Source organism: Arvicola amphibius, chromosome 2 (assembly GCF_903992535.2).
Source record: "Arvicola amphibius chromosome 2, mArvAmp1.2, whole genome shotgun sequence".
In the NCBI taxonomy this organism is placed as follows: Eukaryota; Metazoa; Chordata; class Mammalia; order Rodentia; family Cricetidae; genus Arvicola; species Arvicola amphibius.
In genome coordinates, this window is record NC_052048.2 from 52,583,457 (window position 1) to 52,598,393 (window position 14,937).

The window sequence follows — 14,937 nt, forward strand, 5'->3', positions numbered from 1 at the left end:
CGATATGGGTCTCTGCTTCTGCGTTCCTCAGTTACTGGATGAAGGTTCTATGGTGACATTAAAAATATTCATCAGTCTGACTGCAGGGCAAGGCCAGTACAGGCACCCTATCCTTTATTGCTTAGGAACTTAGCTGGGGTCATCCTTGTGGATTCCTGGGAATTTGTTTAGTGTTAGGTTTCTTGCTACCTCCATAAATGGCTCCCTCAATCAAAATGTCTCTTTCCTTGTTCTCATCTCTGTCCTTCCTCCATCTCATCTATCCCATTCCCTCAAGTTCTCTTCCCCTCTCCCCTCTCCCTCTCCTCTTTCCCTTCCTCTCTCCCTTCTCCCCACTCCCACCCCCATGGTTCCAATTTTGTCAGGAGATCTTGTCTATTTCCCTTTTCCAGGTGGATCTGTAAATGTTTTTCTTAGGGTTCACCTTGTTACTTAGCTTTTCTAGGATCATGAACTACAGGCTCAATATTCTTTGCTTTACAGCTAGAATTCACTTATGAGTGAGTACACACCATGTTCATCTTTCTGGGACTGGGTTACCTCACTCAGAATGTTTTTTTCTAGATCCATCCATTTGCATACAAATTTCAAGATGTCATTGTTTTTTTACTGCCGAGTAGTACTCATTTTCATTGTAGAGTTCTTTCAACTCTTTAGTTAGATTAATTTCTATGTATTTTTCTTGAAACTATTGTTAATGAAATATTGTCTTGATTTATTAGTAAGTTATTGATGTGTGAAAAATATTAATTTCTATGTTGACTTTTATAGTTTTTTATATTACTGACAATATTTCTCCAAACTCAAAATTTTCTTGTGGAATCTTTAGGGCTCTTTCAGTACAGAATCATGTCATCTTCAAATAACAATACTTTAACTTCTTTCCTAATTTAATATCTATTATTTATTTTTGTCCTAGCTCTCTTCTATAGCTAAGACTTTAAGTAATATAAAGTAGGAAAGGAGAGAATGGAACCCTAATTTTACAGGAATGTCTTCAGCTTTTCCCAGTTTAGTATGATGCTGCATATAAGTTTGTTACATATAATTATTATTATGTTAAGGTGTGTTCTTTCTATTGCCGGTTTCTTCACAGCTCCTATCACTAAGGGATGCTTTTTGCGTCCATTGGGATTATCTGCCTTTAAGTCTACCTATTGGGTTTGTTGTATTGGCTTATTTGCTTAGTGAATCTCACTTGCATTCTTGGGTGGAAATTAGCTTGGCCATGGACTATGATATTAACCTTTCTCCTGAATTTATTTGGTTTGCTATGATTTTTTAGAATGTTTGCATCTATATTCATCTGGTAATCTGGCTTATAGTTTTCTTCTTTTGCTGTGTCCTTACTCAGTTTCGGTAAAGCTGGCTTCATAGGTTAGTCTGAGAGTGTCCCACTCATTTGCATTTATGGGGCTATTTCAGAAATACTGTTGTTGTGTCTTTCTTAAAGGCATGGGTAGAAGGCAGTAGTGAATCAGTGCAGCCTGGGCCTTTTGTTTGTTGAGAGACTTTTTTGATGTCTTTGTCTCATCTCTTGCTATGTATATGTTTCTGCTTGTATTCTCTTGACTTAGTGTCACTAAGGCCTAGTTGGCTAGGAACTTATCCATGTCCTCTACATTTTCCAGACTTTTGCAATATCCGCTTTCAAAGTATTCTCCAGGAGCCTTCTGTATTTCCGTGGACTCTATTGTCACATTCTCTTCATATCTAACTTTACTAATTTGTTTCTTTACATAAGTCTGTCTAGAGGCTTGTTAATCACATTTATATTTTCTTTCTTTTTTGCACATTTATATTTTCAAAGAACCAAATCTTTGTTTGATTAATTTTATGTGTTTGTCTTTGAGTCTACACTTCATTATTTTATGCCATGATATTTATCCTTCTTTTCTTTTCAACTAATGTTCTTAAGGATTAGATTGTTCTTGTTTATATTATATTACTGATTTATGTTTTTAGGTCATTAATTTGAAATCTCTCTGGTTCTTTATTAGACATACTCATATCTAGTAATTTCTTTTTTTCTTTTTTGGTCTTTTTTTCTGGTAGATACAAGATTTAATGTTTTATATTGGAAGTATTTATATATTTTATGGATCATGGATTTTACTGCTTTTTGCTTATTTATTTTTTTGCTATTACATCCCCCAAAAAGTTTCCCCTCCATCCCCCTTTCCCAGCTCTTCTCCCACACCTCCCCCACTCCTTGCCCCATCTACTCCTCCTCCACTGTTTCTCTTCAGATACAGGTGGGCATCCCATGGAAACCAGCCAGTTATGTGTATCAAGTTGCAGTGAGGCTAGGCACCTCCTCTTTTATTAAGGCTGAATGAGGGAATCCAGTAGGAGGAATGGGTCCCAAAAGCAGGCAACAGAGTCAGAGATATCCCCTGCTCTCACTGCAAGGAGTCTCAGACAAAGGCCGAATTCCACAACTGTAACGTAGATGCGGAGGGTCTAAGTCAGTCCCATGCAGGCTCCCTCACTGATGGTTCAGAATCTGTGAGCTGCTATAAGCACAGGTCAGTTGCTTCTGTGGGTTTTGTGGTGCTCTTGCTCTTGACACTGCTGGGTCCTACAATTCTTCCTCTTTCTCTTCCACAGGATTCACCAATCTCTGCCTAATGTTTGGCTGTGGGTCTCTGCATCTGTTTGTATCAGCTGCTGGGGGAATCCTCTTTGATGACAGTTGGGCCAGGCACCTACACTTTTGTTTATGTTTAAGAAGTTTTCAGTTTCTTCCTTAATTTCCTTGGTGACTAGAGTATATTGTTTAGTGTGCATGTGTTTACAGTTTTTATATTTCTTCCTGTTGTTGATTTTCAATTTATTCCACTGCGATCTGATGGTATGTAAGAAATTATTTTGGTTGTTTTTCTTATTCTTTCTTTTTAATTTTTTCTTTTTTATTGTTTTTATTGCACTATACATTTTTCTTTGCTCCCCTTCCTTCTTCCTGTCTTTTCTTCTACACTCTCCCATGACCCCCAAACTCCCAATTTACTCAGGAGGTCATGTCTTTTTCTCCTTCCTGTTTAGATCCATGTATGTCTCTCTTAGGGTCTTCTTTGTTGTCTAGGCTTTCTGCGGTTGTGGATGGTAGCCTACATTTCACAACCCCAGAGAACCTACACAACAGAGAAGAGCCTAACACTGATTTGTTTTTTAAGATTTGTTCTGTAGCCTAGACTATAGTCTATTTTAAAGAAAGACCCGTGGGTTACTGAGGGTAATCTGGATTGTATACCTAGTGGATGAGATATTCTGTAGATAGCTGTTAGGTCCATTTGGTTTATGGTTACTTTAGCTCTGCAGCTGTGTTACTTTAGATTTGAATAACCTATCTAAAGATGACCGTGACATGCTGAAATTACTCACTGTTACTGTATCAGGGTCTAACTGACCTTTTTTTTGCCAGTAGTGTTTATTTGATAAGATTGGAAGTGCCAACATTTGCTCCTTACATGATTAAATTTATTGTATATTTTTGACTAAATGGTACCTTGCTTAGTATGTAGCGGCCTTCTGTATTTCTTTGACTAATTTTTTTTGCTGTCTACTTTCTCAGACATCAGAATAGCTTTTCATTCTCTACAAATATAAATAATAATTTTCCTGTAGGAATGCTATTTAAATCACTCTCCATACGTGATCGATAATTTATATGACTATATAGATTGCCTATTACTAAAATGTAAGCTCTAGTTTATATCTGTTTGTAATATACTTCATATTTTTTATTTAGATAATTTAGTGAATTTGTTTTCTTTGGAATACAATGTGGCTTTGTGGTTGAATACTTCATTTATCTAGTAATTCCTGGTGAGTGCTTCTGTGTGTTATACTGAAGATTGTTCCACCCATCACACCCACTGTGTTCTCTCTGGAGGAAGTTCTGGTATCTTTACCTTCCCGTTCTGTATAAGGAGAAGATTCTAGCAGTGACATTTCTAATAAATAAATAAATAACAATTGACTTCATATTTAGACGTTTGTTTCTTTCCAACTAATGCTGCTCCTTCTTTCTTTAAAAAGAAATGTTTCTTTTTTATTTATTTATGTATTTATTTATTTTTCCATTGAAAAATTTATATTTCCTCCCTCCTCCCAATCCCCTCCGGCTCCCCCACTTCCCCTCCTCCCTCCCCCTCCCTGCTTGAGAGAGGGCAGGGAACCATGCTCTGTGGGAAGTCCAAGGCCCTCCCCCCCTACATCTAGACCTAGGAAGCTGTGCATCCATATAGACTAGGGTCCCAAAAAGCCAGAACATGCCGTAAAAACAAGTCCCAGTGCCTTTATCAATGACTTCTCAGTCAGCCCCCATTGTCAGCCACAATTAGAGAGTCTGGTTTGATCACATGCTTGTTCAGACCCGGTCCAGTTGGATTTGGTGAGCTCCCATTAGAACAGGCAAGCTGTTCTTCGACAAGCTGCTTGTATTCTAATTAGTAAGCGGAGGTAAAAGGAACGGTGCCTGCTTCATGCAGGGTCATGAAGGTCTAATGAGACAACCCACAGAGTACCTAGGGTACGTGCCCAGTCATTGGCAACTCTTTCTTACCCGTACACTTTCACAAATGACTCAAAGGTGGCGCAACTCTTTCTGGCACCTTTTATGTACTCCGGTGACTGTAACAGTTATTCTTTCTTAAGTTAATAAACTGATGAGTTTTAAAGTTAAAAAAAGAAATATTTCAGTATATGTATGTACTTGTGCATGCATAGGTGTGTGTGTGTGTGTGTGTGTGTGTGTGTGTGTGTGTGTGTGTGTGTCATATGTGTGTAAGTATCTGCAGAGACCAGAAGAGGGCATAGACTCCCCTGAAGGAGAAGGAGAGTAATGTGAGTGCTGGGAGCCAAATTCTGCTTGTACAAAAAAGCAGGAAGCTGTCTTAACAATTGAGCCATCTTTATAGCCCCTGTTTCTTCATTTCTTGGTCAGCTGTTGTAAATGTTTTTCTTCTTTTTATTTTACTTTCTTTAAGAAGAAATTGGTTTATCTTCAAGAGGAAATGGGGACATCTTGACATAATTTTCAAGTTGGTGCCTTTATAGAATTTCCAAAAATAGATAGTCCCTTTTCTTTTTCTATTCAGCAAGGATGGTACTTACCTTTCTCTACTGGTTTGCTTTATGCTGTGATTAATAATGAACACCACTAGTAACTCCAGAAGACAGTCAACTGCTCTATCACATTTGTGTAAAAGATCCATTCTGTAAGAAACAATCATTATATGTGGTAATGCATGCTAATTATCTACTTGACATTATCAGCATACCTCAAAATACCATGCATGTGCAAACAAAATTTTCATTTGCTAAATTAGAGCTCAAATTTAAAAGGCATAATTATACATATTTTGAGCTCAGATAAAAGGAAAGGCAGGTAAAGCTTTCTATTTTCTGCTTATTGCTAAATTTATTGTTTGAGAACTTTATACATAAATATAATGTCTAGCCAAAGCTAAGCTATCCCCGCCCATTTCTCCCAGTTTCTCCTGTACCCCCAAACCACTTTTTCTTCCCAACTTCATGTAATATTTTAATAAACCCACGGAATCCAGGTATTGCTGCAAATATGTGCATGGACACAGGAGCTTCTACTGAAACATGGACCTCTATCAGGGGGCTGCATTCAAAAAAGGGGACTCTCTCTACCCCATCAGGCTATCAGTAACCAATAGCTTCTAGGGGTAAAGCCTCTTTCTCATCCATGCTGGAATTTTGCCTGACTTGGTCAAGTGTGGGTCTTGTGCATGTACAGATGAGTACTAATATTTTTTTTTAAATCTGTCTTATATAAGTGGAACTCACCTAGAACAGAACTGAATCTTTAATGCACATTTCACTGAGTTCTTACATAAATATAATTCTGTAACAACCATTATAATAAACTGGCTGAATGTTATATCCTCCAAAATGTCCTTTCTTTTTTTTTTTTTTTTTCGAGAAAGAGTTTCTCTGTGGCTTTGGAGCCTGTCCTGGAACTAGCTCTTGTAGACCAGGCTGGTCTCGAACTCACAGAGATCCATCTGCCTCTGCCTCCCGAGTGCTGGGATTAAAGGCATGCGCCACCACCGCCCGACGAAAATGTCCTTTCTTATCCATTTGTATATAATCAGCCTTTCTTCCCACCACAGAAAGCCACTGACCTGTTTTCTCTATTAGTACTTTGCCTTTGATCATAAATGGAACCAATAGCAGCCTCTCGTTCTCAGTGACCCTCGTGCCATTTCTGCTGAGGGAGCTGATGACCAGGCATGTTCGGTGCCTTGATCCCTCATTGTCTGCTCCTGATTTCATGCTTTTTTTTTATTAATCTTGTGGAACTAATAAAAATCCTCTTCAATGATCACTGCGTGCATCACATGAGCCAGTATGCACAGAGCACTGGTCACATGGTGAATAGTAGCTAAGTATACGAGTGGTGCGTTGGGGCTTTCATTCCCAACCCGTAGTCTGACTCATTTCCACAGCCTATTGTGTAGATATACCCAATGGGATATATTTCCCAAAAGGAGACTTGCCCTTAAAATGCCAATATCTTCCTAGGCACCCACTGTACCTTTAACTGGGGATCAGAACAATTAACTGGGCACCACCTATATAAATAGACAAGCAAGCCTTGCCCATTTCTTAATGTAGAAACCCACGGCAAGAGAATTAACACTGAATGGAACTTTATAAAATTCAGTTTTTATTATCACGTCTCACCTTGAGATTCTGATACATAAAAGTTTTTATATTTTTATAAGAAATTGAACCTGTGTTAAGTCAGGCTCCTTAGGCAGTAGACTCTGAAACAGAGGCTAGCCTGCTTGTGAAGATTAATGGGGAATGTCCTCAGGATTAACACCGTGAAGGTCAAGGGAGGTGGGGGGACTGATGGAGAAAAGCACTTGCCACAGACCCTCAGCCCAGCCCGGCATATGCCCACACTTGGAATGAGCTTAGGATGACCACAGAGCCTTCTTGACAAAAGTATAGCAGCCCCACAGCTGCACTCAGGTCACCAAAACCCTCAGCCTGGAAGAGAAGAGGGAGGCGCTGGTCCTCACAGGTGTGTGCTGACAAACTGCATCCAATGCAGTAGTCTTCCAGAGCCGTCACAGACGTGTTTGCTCTCCGTGCTTTCTTGATGCTCCTCTAAGTGAGACGAAGGATAGTGATGCTGCAGTGTTTGCTCTGGGGTGGAAAATTATGAGTTTCATTATCATTTCTTTTGTCTCTTCACCTTGAACATCCTGAATGCTAGGAGTTTCTAAAGCGCCACACTGGACTTGTTTCCAACTCATGGTCATAATTTGGGCTAAAGCCAGGGATCTTGCAGAAAAACAAATAGTACAATCAAGCAGGGACAATCAAGGAGCATTTAATGAGGGAGCTGTTCAGAAACTGTGTGGGCAAGATTAAGGGAAACTAGCCATGAGTGATGAAACCTCATGTGGGCAGCCGTAGGAAACCATCACACCTTTAGCTTGAAAGGCAAGGAGGTTACAGAAACTGGAGAAAGTGACAAATAAGCAGTTGCTAATGGTCCGGAGGGGAAGAATCCTCTTTAGCAAATGCCTTGTGTTCTTCTGCATGTACCTCTCACCAGCTGAGCACACCAGAAGGCAGTCTTAGACACTGCAAGGACATCTTGGAGGCAGTCCATGGGATGCGGCTTAGATAGGACATTATGGGGCAGCAAAAAAACTTTCCTTATGACTCTGTGCAATTTCAGTATCATTAAATTATTAACATTTATTTCTAGTTTTATTCTCTTAAAGATTTTAGAGATATAATATGTTGCTCATCTTGTATGGATGTTTCATCTCTGTATGTGTGTCTGTGTATCACTTGCATGTCTGGTGCCCTTGGAGGCCAGACAAGGATTTAAGATGCCATGTCATGAAACTGTAATTACAGATTGTTGTAAGCCACATGTGGGTGCTAGGAATCAGTCCCACATCCTCTGAAAGACCAGTCAGCACTCCTACACACTGAGCCATCTCTCCAGCTCCTATTATTATCATCACTATTATATTTTTAATTTTTAGTGACAGGGTCTTACCATGGTGCCTCAGCTGCCCTCAAGCTCATGATCAGCCTGCCCTAGCCTCCTGTGTGATGGTATACATATGCCGAGGTTACAAGTACCCAGCTGTCTTATTTGCATCCTGAGAATTGAACTCAGGGTCCTCCTGCTTACAAGGTATTTATCACCCCCACCTCCTTACATATATTGAATGAATTTTTCATGAACCCTTACCATGGGACAGAGGACACAGCAGCAGAGACTGGCTGTCCTCAAACTTACAAATGAAGGCAAATGGACAGGGACAGGATATTCTTGCAACTCCTTGAAATGCAAGCCTTGCTAACTTTCTGAGTTTTAGGCCACCGAAAGGTTGCAACTCAGATTTGCAGGAGCCAGCAACCTCTGCAGGAACAAGCCTAAGCAAGCGACCTCCATGAGAGCAGGCCAATATAACCTCCAAGATTGCAGTGCAACCTCCAGAAGCTGAAACCATGGCATTGACACCACCACAAGTAGCAATATGATACCAACAAAACTACTGGCTCTGAAGCAACAAGACTCGAACACCTCAGTACAGATGAATCAGAAGAAAATTACCTAAAAAATAACTTTAGCAGAATGTTTGAAGCCCTTAAAGAGGAAATGAAAAATTCTCTCAAAGAAATGGATGAAAATACAAACAAAAAGTTGAAAGATATAAAAAAATTCCTAAATAAAACCAAGAAAAAACAAAGAGGTGAAAGAATGATTCAAGACTTGAAAACCAAAATATAGACAATAAAGAAAACACAAACCGAGGTAATACTGGTAACAGAAAATATAGTGAAATTTTAGAAATTTTAGAAAATATAGGAACCACAAATGAAAGCATAAAAAGCAGAATACAAGAAATGGAAGAGAGAATCTCAAGTATTGAATATATGATAGAGAAAATAGATTCACTGGTCAAAGAAAATCTTAAATCTAACAAAAGCTTAACACAAAATATCCAGGAACTATGGAACACCATGAGAAGATCAAATCTAAGAATAATAGGGATAGAAGAAGTCCAACTCAAAAGCACAGAAAATATATTCAACAAAATCATAGAAGAAAACTTTTCCAACCTAAAGAAACATATGCATATGTAAATACAAGAAGCTTACATAACACCGAATAGACTGGACCAAAAAAGGTCTCCTTGCCACATAATAATCAAAACACTAAACATACAGAATAAAGAAAGACTATTAAGAGCTGCAAAGAAAAAAGGCCATAATTACACCTGACTTCTCAATAGAAACAATGAAAGCCAGAAGGTCCTGGAGACATTAAGAGACCACAGATGCCAGCCCAGAATACTATACCCAGCAAAACTTTCAATCACCATAGAAGGACAAAATAAGATATTCCATAACAAAATCAGATTTACTCAATACCTAGCCACAACCCCAGCTCTACAGAAAGTACTAGAAGGAAAACCCCAATATACAAAGACCTCAAGAAATTGGCCATCAAAAGAACAAATAATCCAATAAAAAACAAAATACGAAAAATGGGCTACAGACCTAAACAGAGAACTTTCAACAGAGGAATCTAAAATGGCTGAAAGACACCTAAGGAAATGTTCAACATCCTTAGTCATCAGAGAAATGCAAATCCAAACAACTTTGTCATTCTATCTCACATCTGTAAGAATGGCCAAGATCAAAAACACTGATGGCAACTTATGCTGGAGAGGAAGGTGAGGTAAAGGGAACAGTCCTCCATTGCTGGTGGTAGTACAAACTGGTACAGCTGATTTGTAAATCAGTGTGGCAATTTCTTTGGAAATTAAGAAACAACCTACCTAAAGACCCAGCAATACCACTTTTGAGTATGTACTCAAAGAATGCTCAATTGTACCCCAAGGACATGTGCTCAACTATGTTCATGGCAGTGTCATTTGTCATAGCCAGAACCTGGAAACAACTTAAATGCCTTGTGACCAAAGAATGGATAAAGAAGATGTGGTACATTTACACAACAGAGTACTACACAGAAGAAAAAAATAATGACATCGTGAAATTTGTGGGCAAATGGATAGATTGAGAAAACGTTATATTGAGTGAAGTAACATAGATGCAGAAAGACAAATATCATATGTACTCATTCATAAGTGGCTTTTAGACATAAAGCAAAGAAAAACCAGCCTACAATTCACAATCCCAGAGAACCTAGACAAAAAGGAGGACCCTAAGAGAGACATACATGGATCTAATCAACATGGAAAGTAGAAAAAGACAAGATCTCCTGAGTAAATAGGAGCATGGGGATCATAGGAAAAGGTAAAAGGGGAGGGGAAGGGTGGGAGGGGAGCAGAGCAAAATATATAGTTCAATAAAAACAATAAAAAAACAAAACAAAAATGGTCGCAACTCTAGAAAAGGTAATTAACTAGAAAGGTTAGAAGGCACCTGAGGAATGACCATGGGAAATTTCCCTCTGTCCTGCACATGCATGTGAAACCATGCACACGCAAGCACACATGCTCATACACACTTTCACAAAATGCATGTCAGAATGAATGAGTGAAAGAGCTTGGGTAAGAAAATGGACAAACTAGACTGTTCACACCTGCTCAAAGGGACAGAAATTAAGTGTTTGAATCATATGGGTTTGATGTTGTCAGGATGTGATTTTAAATCTGAAATCAAGGGCATCCTTGACCATGACTGAAAGTATTCTTAGTTTCAAATGTTGATCACTAGCTCCAGTCTGTTTTAAAATACTATGTGGTCCAAGGAAACACTGTGCAGACTGATTTAAACCCAGGGTTGCCTAAGTCCTGGTGCCCACTTCAAAATTTCCCATGGGAGTTCTAGCTCTCGGTTTGCCATGTATGACCCAAGGCATTTTTTCCTGATATTGTTATTAATGTCTGGAGTTAACTCAGACTTATTGGTAATCAATTAATGGACCACCCTAGATTACACTTAATTATAATAAATCAAAATATTTAGGCCAAGTACAAGATCTATGGAGTAGTCAAACACCCATAGCACAAGTACAAAAATTGTAAACAGTGGCACGTTTGTTCCTCTTAATGATTACTTTTAGAAAATGGATTAATTAAAATGAGTAGTATTGTTTTTTAATGGCAAATTATTTTCATGAACATACAATCATTCTGGAAAACAAGTTGCATTGGAATAAACTGTGTTTGTGTTTCTGAGGGGGTACATTTGCCATGGCAGGCCCTGCTCCATGAGGTCTACTCTACCTACATACTGGATGCTAAGCAGAACATGAGGTGAAGACCTCACACAGCAAGGAAAGCAGTGATCACCCCATGGAGCAAGCAAGGCCACCGTGCACACCCCCTGCATATACACAGCAGTTTTTTTTCTTGTAACTGTGCTGCAGAACCTTTTGAAATGCCCTGCTGAGGAGGGGCTGGTTTGATTTCCATAGTAAATTCTGTAAGCACTCTGTTAGGAACTGGAAAACCCTCAACCCGCCAGGCCTTTTTTGTCTTCCTCATCTTCCATTCTGCCATTGCTCAGAATGAGAAAAGAGGCCACAGTAGTCCTGCTCAATGCCATTCACAATGGTGTGTCTTTCTCCCAGGGTTGGGTCATTGCTGTCACGTGTGGAAGGCAACTTGTCATATGTGATGCTTCCCAAATGAAGAAGTATGTGCTGAGCTAAGACTATATAAGGTGAGCGCTTTCCTCTACCCAGCCCCTTGTATTCAGGCTGTTACAAACTGGGCCATTTTGACTATGTCGTCTTATTAATTCTATAAATGTTTGTTCTGCTCTCCCAAAAGGAATTTACAAACTTATGATAGATTCTCTTTTTCTGAACTTGCCAGCAAATTTCTGAAGAAAAGAAATGTCTTCCTTTTAAATAGAAGAAGCTGCTTTAAAGAGGAACACTTCTTTCTACCCCATTTTTGTACTAGTCCTTTGAGAATTTGGTACAATGTGTTTTAATCCTATCTATCCATCCTCTAACTTCCTGTAAACCCATCCCTCCTTCTCTACCCACCCAATTTTATGTCCTCTTTTGTTTTTCTTTTTTAAACCTATTGCGCTCAATTTTGGTCTTCATGAATTCTTGGATTGATGGCCTTCCACTGACTGACACAATGATCCCCTTTGCCAGGGTCTACACTCAAAGAAAACACTCTCCTTCTACCAGTAGCTACAGCTGTAAACATCTCCGCAACAAGAGTTTGGACTTTATGCTCACCTCCCATCTCCATGTAGGGATTTGTCTGGTTTGAGATTATACTGGTCTTGTGTGTACCATCACTACTGGTGTGAGTTATACACAAATGTCCTCCATATTGGAAGAACACCATTTCATTATAGTCATGAAATGCCTGTGTCTCATACAATATTTTCACCTCCTCTTCCACAATGATACCTGAGTCTTGGCAGGAGCAGATATGATACATAGGTCTCGTTTAGAGATGAGCATCCTGTAGTCTCTTATTTTCTATACATTGATCAGTTGTGGGTCCCCATGTTAATTACCATCTACTGCAAATAGTAACTTGTCTGATGAGGACTGCCTTCAGTGCATTAACGTATGAGCTCAACAAGTATGAAGTGTGTGTGTGTGTGTGTTTGTGTGTGTGTGTGTGTGTGTGTGATACAGCATCACAGCCAAGGCAACTTATAGAAGGAAGGGTTTGTTTTAAACTTATCCGAGTCCATCACTATCATGGCTCAGGAGTGCGACAGGCATGATGGCAGGAACAACTTAGAGCTACACCTCCAACTGAATGCTGCAAGGAAAGAGAAGATACTGGGGATGGTGGGAAGCTTTTACACCTCCAAACCTACCTCCTGGGATACACTTTGTCACGAAGACCACACTTGCTAATCCTGCACAAACAGCATTACTAATTGGGAACCAAGTATTCAAATGCCCAAGACTATGAGGGACATCTTATTCAAACCACCACTGTGTGTGTGTATGTGTGTATGTATGTGTGCATGCACATATACATGCATATGGAAACTTCTACAATAATAAACTTCCATATGACTTTAAAAAAAACTTTAGTATTAGTCATCCCCTGCCCCCATGTTACCTTCTACACCCTGAATATAGTGATATAAAGGCTTAAATGATAATAATGGAACAGTGAGGGTTAAATTGGTATGGGAGTAGGGAGGCAGGGATGAAGAGAAATATTATAAACAAGTTTTATTTTATTTTATCCTAGTCATACTTCCTATATGTGACATTTCATGGGTATTTTTGAAATAGTAATATATAACCTGGAACAGTGTTTCTAAAGTATTTGAATATCAAGACCTACATAAAATACCAACAAGATGTCAGAGGCATTACTGAAGAATCTCTGACATAATTTTGGAATGTAGATGGATTAATATGGTGCACACCTCAGTCCATCCTGGGCATACTCAGAAGTTTTGACCCGAGTCACCTTCTTGTATTAACATGTGGTTATCAATCAACTTCAAATTGAAATGTTGATAATTATATGCAATAGTATCTTTTTTATTAGCTTGTCAAGCATTACCCTTATATAAAAAGTTAATTTTTATTTTGTCCAGAGACTGATATTTTCTCTGTTAGTGGAAATCTTAAGTAAATATTAATTTTCAATATTTAAATTACGGCACTCTCTGAGCCTTATTTTGGAGTTTAGATTTGGTCCCAAATCACTTGGTGTCTCTACCCTGGTATTTCTATTTGGTAAGTTGCTAGGTTTTCTTCTCTTCATTTTTTATTTTATTAAGTAAATAAGGAATTGATATTTTCTAAGTTAATAATATATGAAATATTCACTGAAGATGGGAGAGGAAAGATAAAAGAAACAAGAGCTAACATGAGAATTCTCTCAATAACTCTCTTATTGGTGATTCAGTGTTATGGAAAACACTATAAATCAGTTTATTTAGTTCCCCTACCCTTCAAATGAGCAAATTGAATTTAGAGGAACCACAACCAATGGGAAACCATAAGAATTTCCTCTAGCATGTGATGTTAAAACCGCATATGTTTTTCTAATAAAAAACACACAGTTGCACACTTCATCCTCCAATTATAAGGGAAAATAAACAACATGTAATACTAGAATGAGTAGAAATGAGAGTGAAATACCACCTGTCTTTTCCTGCTGAAAACAGTTATAATGTTGAGAAAACCCAGCACTGGAAGTGAAATGGTTTAACTAGAGTTAATTAATTATTGGTGAAGCTGATTTGATATACCATCATATTGTCACATATCTACAAAAGGATGCTTGTAGTTTCTTCCAGTAGACAGCAAGAAATAATAAGGATTAGGAAGAAATTAATGAAACAGGGTCTAAAAGAACAACACATAAAATCAACCAAACAAAAATTTTGTTCTTTGACAAACTCAGTAAGACTGACAAACCCTTAACCACTGTGATTGAGAAAGAGATGTTGTAGGAAGGCTGCTTGTTCATTTCCCAGCCACTCAAATTCCCCAAATAATCAAACAGAAACTATATTAATTAGGTCACTACTTGGCCTATTAGCTCTAGCTTCTTATTGGTTAGCTCTTACACATTAATTTAACCCATTTCTGTTAATCTATGTATCACCATATGGCAGTGGCTTACTGGCAAAGTCTTGGCATGTCTGTCTCTGGCAGCAGCTCCATGGCTTCTCCTGACTCCACCTTCTTCCTCCCAGCATTCAGTTTAGTTTTCCCCACCTAGCTAAGTTCTGCCTTGATATAGGTCCAAAGCAGTTTCTTTATTAATCAGTGGTAATTACACCTTACAGAGGAAAATCCCACATCATCTTCCCTTTTCTGTTTAAATAAAAAGGAAGGTTTTAACTTTAACATAGTAAAATTACATATAACAAAGCAGATATCAAGTAAGAATTATACTTACAATATTTATATCTATTTTATCTTTTATCATAGCTAAG